Source organism: Macadamia integrifolia, chromosome 9, assembly GCF_013358625.1.
Source record: "Macadamia integrifolia cultivar HAES 741 chromosome 9, SCU_Mint_v3, whole genome shotgun sequence".
In the NCBI taxonomy this organism is placed as follows: domain Eukaryota; kingdom Viridiplantae; phylum Streptophyta; class Magnoliopsida; order Proteales; family Proteaceae; genus Macadamia; species Macadamia integrifolia.
Genome location: NC_056565.1, coordinates 7,735,782 through 7,748,677, shown reverse-complemented (window position 1 = coordinate 7,748,677; position 12,896 = coordinate 7,735,782). Strand labels below are relative to the sequence as shown.

General features: G+C 39.8%; 1 protein-coding gene across 1 annotated transcript in view; it reads right to left on the bottom strand.

Moving 5' to 3' along the window:
- The window catches only part of LOC122088426 (DExH-box ATP-dependent RNA helicase DExH6-like), a 46,808-nt gene that overhangs the window by 13,225 nt on the left and 20,687 nt on the right, over positions 1-12,896 (bottom strand). The window lies entirely within an intron of this gene.

The window sequence follows — 12,896 nt, the reverse complement described above, 5'->3', positions numbered from 1 at the left end:
CCCCCCCCCCCCACCCCCACCCTCTCATCAACTGGGAAGTCCCTTTTTAATTTCCTTTAGTAATGAATTATTTATTCACCCAAAAGAAAAACCAGATTGAAATTCACAACTGAGATGGAAAAGGCATATTGGTGGAATGTAAAGAATGAAAATGTGGAGTTTCTAAGGGGATTTTAATCTTATTAGTGTTAGGTAAGGCTCCCACCATTGTAACAAAGGGCGCTGCCTTCATTGTCAAAGCTAGGTGGCAACCTCCTCCATTGTCAATGTTAGGTGAGAAACATTGTCAACAAAGGGAGGCAGCCACGATTGTCAAAGATAGGTAGATAGGTGGCAACCTCCTCCACTAATGATATTAGGTGAGAGCTTGGTGGGCATTAATGATGGTAAATAAGAGTTTGGTGGGAGGAAGACTTTATTCTTCTCCACATCCTATATAAGGTGTAAAGGCCTTAGAGCTCAAAACAAGAAAAAAGAACAAGAAACTCTATTCTTCTCAACTCTCTTCCTCTTTTCTCTCTTACTGCTCCTCTCCTCTCCTTCCTCTTCTCTAATCTGGTTGCAGGGTTCTAGACTTGTAACATGGTATCAAAGCAACTATAATCAGATCTGGATCTCCTCATCCCTTCTCTGTTGATCTCTAATTTGTTTTAAAACCCTTTGGTGAGCAGCCACCTATTGCCACACCTATTATGGCTTAAACACTCTATCTCTCATCAATGGAGTGCTGGTATTCTTCTTACATAATTATCTACAGCTGCTGATTTGAAGATCTATGGAGCAAGGATCGATTGTATTTCTTTGGAAAATCAAATTTTCGGGAAACCCCTGACAAAATCGATGTTTTCTGAATACTTCCTGGTTGTTGGTTCCTTTGATCATATGGGTATTCTATGCATGGATGCCGCTGTTCCATATTAAATCTACATGATTTGTTCTCCAACCAGGTGACATTGATTTTTTTTTGCTTCTTCCTCAACACCCTACAAGTTCGATTTTTTGTTATGAATAAATGGTTGTTGCCTCGTTGCTTTGTGAAGCATACTCTATTGTTGGTTTCTTATTACAGCCCTACATCAGTTCTCTATTGCTGCCTTTTTTATCTATCGGATGTTGTTTCTGTTGATCTTGTCTCACAATGTCAATTCCTTAGGTTTTTCAACACCTTGAAAGTAAATTGATTTTTGTTATTTGCTCCTGTATTTGAAATTTCTCTAGTTATTGTTCACTATGGCTAAGAACAAGTCTATTACTCCTACTACGGACCATGTGAATGTCAAAATCACCTCTATCAAGCTCAAAGGAAGTACGTTCTAGATCTTCCATCTGACACTGGTATGCTTGAATCAAAACCAATGGATGTACCTATGGATCCTCATCAGCAGTTTGGAGTTGATGATGGTGATCTTCTCAAAGATGTGCACCAGTATAGGAGTTTGATTGGAAAGATATATTACGAGACCAGACATATCATTTGCAGTTGGAGTTCTCAGTCAGTTCATGCAGTCTCCTAAGAAAGCTCATTGGGATGTAGTCGTTCGTATTCTTCGATACTTGAAGAGTGCTTCTAGTAAAGGGATAATTTATCAACCCAATAAACATATGGATTTAGTTGCCTTCTCTGATGTTGATTGGGCATGTTCCACCAGTGATGGTTAGTTTACTACAAGGTATTGTACCTTTGTTGTAGGGAACCCGGTTACATGGCGTAACAAGAAACAAACTACTATTGCTAGATCGAGGGCTAAAGCAGAGTATAGAGCCATCGCTTATACTACTGTCGAGTTGATGTGGCTTTGCTCTTTGCTTCTGGATATGGATTTTCTTGTGCCTACTCCTATGAAGATGTACAATGACAACCATGTAATGCCCCAGCCCCATTAACCTTGCACAATATTATCCTCTTTGGCCCATGGGCCTCAAGGCTTTAAAACACGTCGTGCCATGTTAAGGAAGCTAGAGGTTATCAACTAGCCCAGTAATCTCTCCCTAGGCGATGTGAGACTAAAGTTTGCACACCCTCACCGATCTCCCAAACCCCCTGGTACTTGCCATATTCTTGGTGGGGACACCTCACTGATGAGCACATTTATGTGTGAAATCTAGGGTAATAAAACATGCATTTTACATATTTAGAATGGAGCTACCTTGGGTTTTACTCTCTTTTTGCAGGTTTTATATTTTCAAGGCTTTAAGGACTATCATACGCTATATCTCCAATTTTACACTAAAAGAGGTCCTATTTCTTTCCATGGTTGCGAAAAGGACGAAATTCTAAGCAAGATGGACGTGTTCAATTGCAAGTACACATTCATTTGGTCAACCGAACAAGTGATTATTCTTTTCGGGTCAGAAAAAGAATAATGGATCAGAACTGAACCGAGATGCAGAACCAGCCCATCTGCAGTTGTTCCAAGGGTATAAGGAATATTCTAAATGCCAACAAGGATCGATGGACCACATCCTTAAGTGATTGAAGATTCATTTTTGGTAACTACCTAGCGTAGTTGGTGAGTTGTGGTGTGCAAAATCCCTTGCTTTTTAGGAGGTCTCAAGTTCGAACCTCTTAGCTGCCATTTTGTTGAGGTTTTTATTTTAGAAAATTTTCTCTTTCCTACTCATCACTCAAAGGAGGTCGGCCAAAGGGTTTCTTACGCAAGAGGAGAGAGAAATAAGGAAATAAAGAGAAAAATAGAAAAAAGGGAGAAAAAATAGGAAAGGAAAAAAAATAATTAAAAAAATCGTCCAAGATGCTACCCACGTTTGAAGAAGGGAAAAAAATTTTAAAAAAAAAAAAAGAAGAAAAAAAGAAGCAAAATCGTTGGAGATTCTCTACTTCCTGCAATTCTCTATCTTCTCTCTCCTCTACCTCATCAACAAGAAAAAAAATATATTTTTTTTTAGAAGCTAAAATCTTTAGCTTCCCTCCCCCATTCTCTATATAATAGAATTAACACAAGGGGAGGAGGCACTTCATTCTTCTTCTAGGGTTTTTTTTTTAGTTGCTCTATCTCTTACTCTAGTTTTCTCTTTCTCTAGCTCTAGTTTTAGGTTTATGCTTTAAACACTTTTGTAAGTTCTTTTTATTCAATTAATGCAAGCATTACCGATCTCACAAGCGGGTCCGGTACTTACCGTATTATTGGGTGTCACAATCTTTCCCCATTTCGGCACAACGTCCCCGCTGTGGTCCGCACACTATCGGGGTTTGCTCTGATACCATTTGTAATGCCCCAGCCCCATTAACCTTGCACAATATTGTCCTCTTTGGCCCATGGGCCTCAAGGCTTTAAAACGTGTTATGTCATGTTAAGGAAGCTAAAGGTTATCAACTAGCCTAGTAATCTCTCCCTAGGCAATGTGGGACAAAAGTTTGCACACCTTCACCAATCTCCCAACCCCTGGTACTTGTAATATGTTTGGTGGGGACACCTCACTGATCTCCCAGGGGGTTCGGTACTTGCCATATTCTTGGGTGTCATAAAGCAGTTGTTTATATTCTAGTAATCTGGTCCTTCACGAAAGAACCAAGCATATTAAAGTGGATTATCACTTCGTTCGCGATGCAGTCTAAAAGAAGCTAGTGGAGACTCCATTTCTTCCTTCCACAAATCAGTTGGCCGATATGTTTACCAAGTCATTGTTTGCGCCTGTTTTTCGTATTTGTTGCAACAAGCTAAGCATGGGTGATATATATGCTCCAACTTGAGGGGATGTGTGGAGTTTCTAAGGGTATTTTAATTTATTAGCGTTAAGTAAGGCTCCCACCCATTGTCAACAAAGGGGGCTCCTTCATTGTTAAAGCTCTGTGGCAGGCTCCTCCATTGTCAATGTTAGGTGAGAGCCATTGTCAACAAAGGGAGACTGCCACGGTTGTCAAAGATAAGCAGATAGGTGGCAACCTCCTCCATTAATGATATTGGGTGAGGGCTTGGTGGGAATTAATGATGGTAGATAAGATTTTGGTGGGAGGAAGACTTTATTCTTCTCCACATCCTCTATATAAGGTGTAAGGGCCTTAAAGCTCAAAACAAGAAGAAAGAAAAAGAAACTCTATTCTTCTCAACTTTCTTCCTCTCCTCTCTTACTTCTTCTCTCTTCTCCTTCCTCTTCTCTAATCTGGTTGCAAGATTCTAGACCTGAAACAAAAGAGATGAGCACGAAAGAAGAATTGTGTTGGAATGTATGTAATAGGGGTACTTTAGGATCTGTCTTATGTTAAGTTGTCATAATTTGTATTTCCTTCTATTTCTCTTTCACCTCCCTGGAAGAATATGTAATTCTCTAAAGTATTAGTTGAAACTAATATAGGTGAGATGAACTAAGAGCCCACTCACAATTTGCCCTCATCTCTCTCTTTCTCCTCTCACCTTCTCTCCTTCCCTCTTCTATCTTTTTCCTACATTTCTAATCTTCATCTTCTCAACTTCCAACTTGTTATCAGAGCTACAAAGAGTTTGAGAGTCGACTAAGGCTTCTTCCTCTCATTCTTTGAGTCTCTATTGATCCCCTTAGTTTTCTAAGGCTCCAAAAGAGGCTATACTATGTAAAGAAATTCAACAAGGTGTCGTAATGAAGCTTTAGAAGCATCTTGAAAACTCTTGGATCGAGATTGAAGCATTACAATGACTTATTGGAGCTCAAACCAGGTTTTTGGGCCATGTTCAGCATTACCGCCAACCTCTATTTTGAGCTTCTCTCTCTCTCTCCTCAAGTGAGTGTTGGGGGTGGGGGTTAGGACTATAAGTGTTGCCTAAGGCCCCTTGTTTGGCCATCCTAAGCTGTGGTTCAAGACTTGTGGAGCTGTTGAGCACAACTCAAATCCTTGCTTGCTGCCTGGTATCAACAGCACCCTGTTTTCTGCATTTATGGTCTGGAATGACTTATATTGTGCTCTTAGGTTGTTTTTGATGAATGTATCCTATCCTATGATACATACGTGTAATATTGGAATGAAGTACTACAATTACTAGTGGATTTGATTGGTTTTATCTCAAGTTTCAAGGGTTTTTAGCTTTCTGGAATTTTTTTCTATTTCTAAGAAGTATTCGGGTATTGTGTTGCCCCTTGCTATGGATCTCCAACTGTGGTTGTTTAGGAGTATCCATCCACCATGTTTGACCTCACTAAACCTTTGGAAGCTACATCGGGTGGGCTGAGTAGTACCAATCCCATCCAGATTGTCTTTGACAATCCCAACACTCAGATTTCCCTTGTCAAGTTGGATAGCACCAACTATTTGGACTGGTCACACTCTGTGAAGTTATCCTTGAGGAGTCAAGGGAAAATTGGATATATTAATGGGACTATCAACGCTCCCGTTTTCTCTAACCAGAATATCATAAATGGGAAACTGCAAATTCCACTATTATGACTTGGCTCCTCTTTTCCATGAAACCTGAGATCTGCAGAAGATTTACCCGGAAGGAAACTGCTAACAATATCTAGGATAGTGTCTCTAAGACCTATGACAGGGTGGGTGACTCTGTTGAACCAACTCCTTCAGAAGGCTCTCTTTATGAAACAAGGAAACAGGACAATCTCTGACCATTACAATACTATTATAGGACCCTGGGAGGAGTATGATCATTATCGGAAGATTCAGTTGTCTAATCCCAAAGACGAAGCCAAGGTCTACAGATCCCTTGAAAAGGAGTGAGTTATGATCTTATTAGGAGGGTTGAACTCGAGTTATAAGCAAATCCGGATACAGATTTTGGGACGGTCACCCTTCCATCCCTTGATGAGGTGTGTAGCTACTTATTGAGTGAGGAGACCAGAAGAGGTGCTATGGAGTCTACTCCTCCACTTGAGTGATGTGCTCTTTCTTCCACTGCTCACAGAGAATGGTGTGGAGGCGGTTGAGGTCAAAGATCATCCCGTGGGGATGATCGGGGTAGACCGCAACAGTGTGATCATTGTGGAAAACTTGGGCACATTCGAGAGAGGTGTTGGGTGCTTCATGGCCGTCCTAGTACACGTGGTGGTTGCCGAGGTGGGGCTACAACCCATGCTACTATGACAGAGACTGATCCTCAAGGACCCTCACAGGCATTTACCAACTCCTTCTCTAGTGATGATATTGCAGTGCTCCACCGGTTCATGTCTCAACTTGATAATCCATCTACCTCACAGGATGCCTCAGCTTCCGTTATGCATGTCACTACATCTGCACCTTCCACAGCTCCTACAGGTTATTGACTCTAGTACCACTGATCACATGACTGGTACGTCTCACTATTATGATTCTTTCTCCATTTATTTCGGTAAGGATAAGGTTCGGGTGGCTGATGGTACCCTCTCCTCTGTTTCAAGTAAAGATAGTAATCCCATTACTTCTTCTATTTCACTTAAATCAGTTCTTCATGTCCCTAACCTTACCTTGAACCTTTTGTCTGTGAGTACTTTGACAAAATCTTTGAATTGTTGTATCGCATTTTTCCCTTCCGTCTTTTTCAGGATTTGGTGGCGAAGAGGATTATTGGCATGTGGTCGTAGTGATAGTAGTTCTATGGATTCTGTGATGCTTTGGCATCAATGTTTGGGACATCCCCTTTTGTTGTTATGACAAAACAGTTACCTCATTTATTTACGTCTTTTTCTTCTCATGTATTTCATTGTGAACCATGTACTTTTGCTAAACATTGTCGTTCTTCTTATCCATATCATGGTAGTAGATCTGTTGTTCCTTTCACATTGTGCATACTAATGTCTGGGGACCTTGTCCTACTATCTGTCTACCTCTTCATTGGCCCATCGTTACTTTATTTCATTTGTTGAAGATGTCTCTCGTTGCACTTGGACCATTCTTACAAAACAAAAGAGTGAGGTTTATGATGCCTTCAAAAACTTTTATTCTACACCCAGTTTGAAACCAAAATCAAAATTGTCCGGTCTGATAAAGAGGGGGAGTACATGTATGGTGGTCTACAGGATTTTTTCACTGATAATGATATTATCCATCAGCGTGCATGTATTGACACATCCCAACAGAATGGGGTAGCTGAGAGGAAAAATTGTCATTTGTTAGAAGTTGGTAGAAGCCTTCTATTTGGTATGCATGTTCCAAAAAACTTTTTGGTCAAAAGCTGTCCTTACTGCTGCATTTCTCATCAATCGCATGCCTACCAAAATCCTTAGGTCCCAAAACCCCGTTGCACTCTTGTCTCCTTAGTCTTCTGCCTTTTTCTCTTCCTCCCTGGGTGTTTGGTTGTATTTATTATATGCATGTTAACAAATCCTCCTACACCAAACTCGATCCCAAGGCTCTCAAATGCCTCTTCCTTGGGTATGCTACTACTACCAAAGGCTACAGGTGTTATCAGTCTTCCTCTCGTAGGCTATTTCTTTCCAGAGATGTCACCTTCCTTGAGTCTGTACCTTTCTTTGCTTCTAATCAACATCCTCTTCATGGGGAGAATGGGAGTGCAAGTGAAAAGGCTATTGATGCTATTCCATTTCTTACTCATTTGCCTCTTGCTCCCTTCTCTTTTGATATTGGGAAACATAAAGAGGTGGATGATGTTGACATTGTGGATATTGTTAATACTGGTGGGCCTTATATAGAGAAGGCACCTGATATTGTGTACATAAGGACAAAGAAGACCTGAAAATTCCTCTTTGGATCCACATCCTGAGTTCCATCCTCCTCAGTCAGGTAACATTTCTTCTCCTTCTGAGTTAGACCTCTCTATTGTTGTTCAAAAGGGTAAGAGAGCTTGTACTAATCATATATCTCAATTTGTTTCCTATGATGCTCTCTCTCCAACAGGTGTTGCCTTTACTGGTGCTCTTTCTTTTGCTTCTCTTCCTAAAACTATTATTGAGGCTATGATAGACCCCAAGTGGAAGCAAGCCATGTCTGAGGAAATGATGGCCTCTAAGAAGAACGGCACTTGGAAACTGGTTGATCTTCCCAAGGGAAGAGTTCTAGTTGGATGACGTGGGTCTATACAATCAACTACCGATCATATGGTGCTATTGAGAGGTACAAGGCAAGATTGGGTGCCAAAGGGTACAGTCAGGACTATGGAATTGATTATCAAGAGACCTTTGGTCCTGTGGCCAAACATAACTCTATAAGAATTCTTTTATCTGTGGCGGCAAACAGAATTTGGCCCTTATATCAGTTATATGTGAAGAATGCATTTCTCTATGGTGAATCAAGAGGAAGTGTATATGCAGTTTCCTCCTGGCTTCAAATCTCTAGCAGTTGATGGTAAAGTGTATCTCCTAAAGAAGGCTCTATATGGTCTCAAACAATCACCAAAAGTTTTATTTGACGGTTCAGGCAGGCCATCTTAAAGAATGGCATTCCTAGATTCAAGCAGATCACACATTATTTACCTGGAGAGGTAATGGTACCATCACAGCATTGATTGCCCATGTTGATGATATGATGGTGGCTAAAAATGACAATAATGAGATAGCTACGCTGAAAGCCTACTTAGCCAAACAATTTGAGATCAAAGACCTAGGGCCCTTGAAGTACATCTTGGGGATGGAAGTGTTGAGGTCTAAAAAGGGAATCAATATTTGCCAAAGGAAATTTCTGTTAGACCTGTTGAAGGAAACAGGGATGTTGAGGTGCAAACCGACAAGTTCTCCTATTGAGCAAAATCACAAGTTAGGAGAAGACTGTGGTTCTTCTCTTGTTGATGCAGGCAAATAGCAAAGGTTAGTGGGAAGCTAATATATCTATCTCTAACTCGCCCAGATATCACTTACACAGTGGGAGTAGTGAGCCAATTTATGCATGCTCCCAATAGCGGACAATTGGATGTTGTGTACCGCATCCTCAGATACTTAAAGTTAGGGGTGTCAATTCCAAGCCCGTTTCGGTAGGCCCGACCAAGCCCGACACGTTTATGGCCTGACACGCTTATGGCTCGACCTAGACCGGCCTGATTAATAAATGTGTCAGGCCTCAGCCCGTCCCGTTTATAAATAGGTAGTACACGGTGCAAGGGGTAAGCCCGATGTGCCTCCCGACTGGCCCGGCCCTTTTACAAGCCTGACTTGGACCGACACGTTTAGCCCGACCTTTTATATAGCTATTTTATTTTTTTTGGAATAGAATAGGGTATATATTGATATTTTTATCAATTATTAACTGTAATTAAGTGTAATATGTTTTCAAAATTGTTAATGATTTAACAAAATAAATTAAAGTATCTTAAATCTAAGAAAAGTAAAGACCGTTTAAGGCCCGTTTAAAATTTTGTTGGTACATTATCCCGTTTAAGGCCCAATTATAGCCCGATTAGGAGAAGCCCAATTAAAGCCCGGAACCTGACCAACCCTTACACGACATCGACCGAGACCGACTCATTCCTTAAATAGGTAGGTCATGGTCCAAGGACACAGGCCCGCCAAACCCGGCTAGGCCCGACTGAGACCGGTCCGGCCCGACCGATTGACACCCCTACTTGAAGTCCCCTCCAAGAAAATGACTCTTATATGCCTAAAACAATCACTTAAGGGTAGAAGGTTATTCTAATGTTGATTGGGCTAGATCCATCTCTGAAAGAGGATCTACTTCTCGCTATTGCACATTTGTGAGTGGTAATTTGGTTACATAGCGGAGAAAGAAACATGTTGTAGCTAATCTAGTGCAGAGGCAGCGTCAGGGCAATGGTACATGGAGTTTGTGAACTCATTTAATTGAGACTACTAGTTTTTGAGTTGAGATATGATACTGACGGACCTATGCGTCTCTATTGTGATAATAAAGCAGCCATAAGCATTGCCCATAATCAAGTGCAACATGATAGAATAAAGCATATTGAAGTGGACCGGCACTTCATCAAAGAAAAAATTGACACTAGCAACATTTGCACTCCCTTTGTGAAGACAGGTGATCAGTTGGCAGACATCTTCACCAAAGGACGCATTCTTCACCAGTTCATTTCCCTCTTATGCAAGCTGGGAATGTATGAAATTTATTCTCCAACTTGAGGGGGAGTGTTGGAATGTATGTAATAGGGGTACTTTGAAAACTGTCTTATGTTAAGTTGTCCTAATTTGTATTTCTTTTTATTTCTCTTTCACCTCTCTTAGGGAAGAATATGTAATTCCCTAAAGTATTAGTTGAAACTAATATAGGTGAGATGAGCTAAGAGCCCACTCACGATTTTCCCTCGTCTCTCTCTTTGTCCTCTCTTCTTCTCTCCTCCTCTCTTCCTCTCTTCTCTCTTTCTCCTACATCTCTAATCTTAATCTTCTCAACTTCCAACTAATTGAACTCCAAATGGTTCAAGGGACGGGGGCAATAAGCCAAACACTTTTAGAAATTGCTAACAGTAGAAAGAGGAGGAACCCAATCTCCAAACTACAGATAGATGATGAATTTATTGGAGAAGATGAAGCTATTAGAAATTCTACGATTTCTATCAATATGCTTTATTCTGAGGTAGGTCCTTTTAGGTTGTGATTACATTATTTGGCTTTTGAGTTGGTGTTGGAGGAGAAGAAACCGAGGCCAGAAGAGCCTTTCAAGGAAGAAGATGTTCCAATCCACAAAGACTATCATCTCATGGGTCTATCACAATCCCATAATGTTTTTCCATGTTAGTAATCAATGCATGAACCTTTTTCTTCATTATCTTGCAATACCTCCAGCCATCATTGTTGTACTGGTTCCAACTTCCAAGGCAAAGCATAGGTGCCATGGTGCCTCCGCGATGCTTAGGTGAGCACCATATACATGGTATATTTTCCATATTTGAGGTATGTTTCCATATCCCAAGCCTGTTTTCCATATTACACGTATATTTCCTTCGTTGTCTAGGTATGGGCGCCTAGAAACATGTGGTGTCTGATTGCCTTGGGCATCACACACACCTTGTTGCCTATGTGTCACCTTGACAACTATCCTTTTCATGGTTTTAATTAAATCTAGAAAGAAAAAATGCTACCTCCTGGAGTGTACCTGTGCCAAGACACAGCAGGTGCAAAAAGACCGTGCTACCCTACGCTGAAGATGCTCACGTGCACCCTCCTACTGGCTGCTCCTGCTGGCGTGTACCTACGCCAAGAGGTAGCATTATCTTGCCCTTAAATCGATTATTTACTTATCTTTCACCATCTACCCATTAATCTATAATGACTACATGTGGGGCAACATTGGACACAAATGAAGTTAATTGGGACGTTGACTCATTAATAACAGTCTCCTTAAAATGTGTTTCTCAAAGAAGGCTTTTTGTGAACAGAGGGAGGTATAGAAAATGATTAAGGATATAGGAGTGTAAAGCTCAAAATCTTATGGTTTTTACTGAAAAGCTGGCACATCAAATAATAGGACTTGCTCAAAGTGTTCCATGACTTCCACGCAAATGGGTTTTATGTAGGGGAAATAAACCCAGCATTATTTGAATGTAGTGGGCAGAAGAATTACAGGGTTTTTTTTTTTTCTCTATCCAATCAGTTTGTTCACTTCGTCGAGGAATACAAACAATATTAATTGCAAAATCATTGGCATTGAGACTGAAATGAGACTAGGCCCATACTTTTTCTTCCCAAGGCGCTTTTGTGGGTAGCTGTCATTGTAACCATTATACATTGCTTCAAGGGTTAAAGATGGTGTTTGGGATGGTCTGCAAAGTAGAGATGTAAAGGCCTAAGATATCACAATAATAATATCAGAAGCCCCTAACTAAAGCTTTTCTAGTACCCAAAAATCACAATATTGAAAGCAAGTTGAGTATGGGAAATTTAACCAGCTCAAGGAGGAACATTGAGAGAACATACTTACTTAGATGGGGATATATATCATACTACTATTAAAAAGTATGTACTCCCTGTCTTTGGTATACTTTTTCAAAAAGACAAAAAAACCATTAACATCTACAAAAAAAAAATTTCAAATGACCAAAAAACCCCTCAAAATGGAAGATGAAAAAAATAATAATTATAAACGTGGAGGAGAAAAGGGGAAGTAAAATCTATCCCTCCATACTAAAATCTCTTATAGGATTTTTCAAAAAGACAAAAAAACCATTGACATCTACCAAAAAAAATTTCCAAATGACCACAAAACACCAAAAAACAAATTCCAAAAAACCCCTCAAAATGGAAGACAAAAAAAAATAATAATTATCACTCTCTCTCTCTCTCTCTCTCTCTCTCTCTCTCTCTCTCTCTCTCTCTCTCCATATTTAAATCTCTATAATTATTTTAAAAAAATCCCACTCACCCTTCAAAATGGAAGATGAAAAAAACTCTCTCTAAACGTGGAGGAGAAAAGGGGAATAATCATTAATTATAATTATTAAGTATTAAAGAGGAAAGTAATTCTTGCTATTACTCCTCTTTAAATCTCTCTCTCTCTCTCTCTCCCCCTCCATATTTAAATCTCTATAATTATTTTAAAAAAAATCCCACTCATCCTCTCAGCCCTCAAAATGGAAGATGAAAAAATAATAATAATAATAATAATAAACGCTTTATAATTCTCTCTCTCTCTCTCTCTCTCTCTCTCTCTCTCTAAACGTGGAGGAGAAAGTGGGGGAGTAATCATTAATTATAATTATTATTAAGTATTAAAAAAGATAAAAATAAAAAAAGGCACATAATAATCCACAATAGGCGTGGACTTCAAAGGTAAATATGGAGAGAGAGAGAGAGAGAGAGAGAGTTTTTTCATCAATCCTCTTTCTTCGAGTATAACAGTTTTTCTAGCATGAAATTCCTCACTAATTATGCCATTTTTTCTCTTTATTTATCTCCTTTCAAATTTTGTATTATCTCTATAACACATTATAGCAAGTCTCTCTCTCAACTCCTAAAATCTCTCTTTCTCCTCCTTCAAAATATCTATCCTCCCTTATGGTAGTAACGTTTCTTTCCATCAATTGTTAGGGAAATAAAAAAGTTTTCTCTCAATCCTCTTTCAT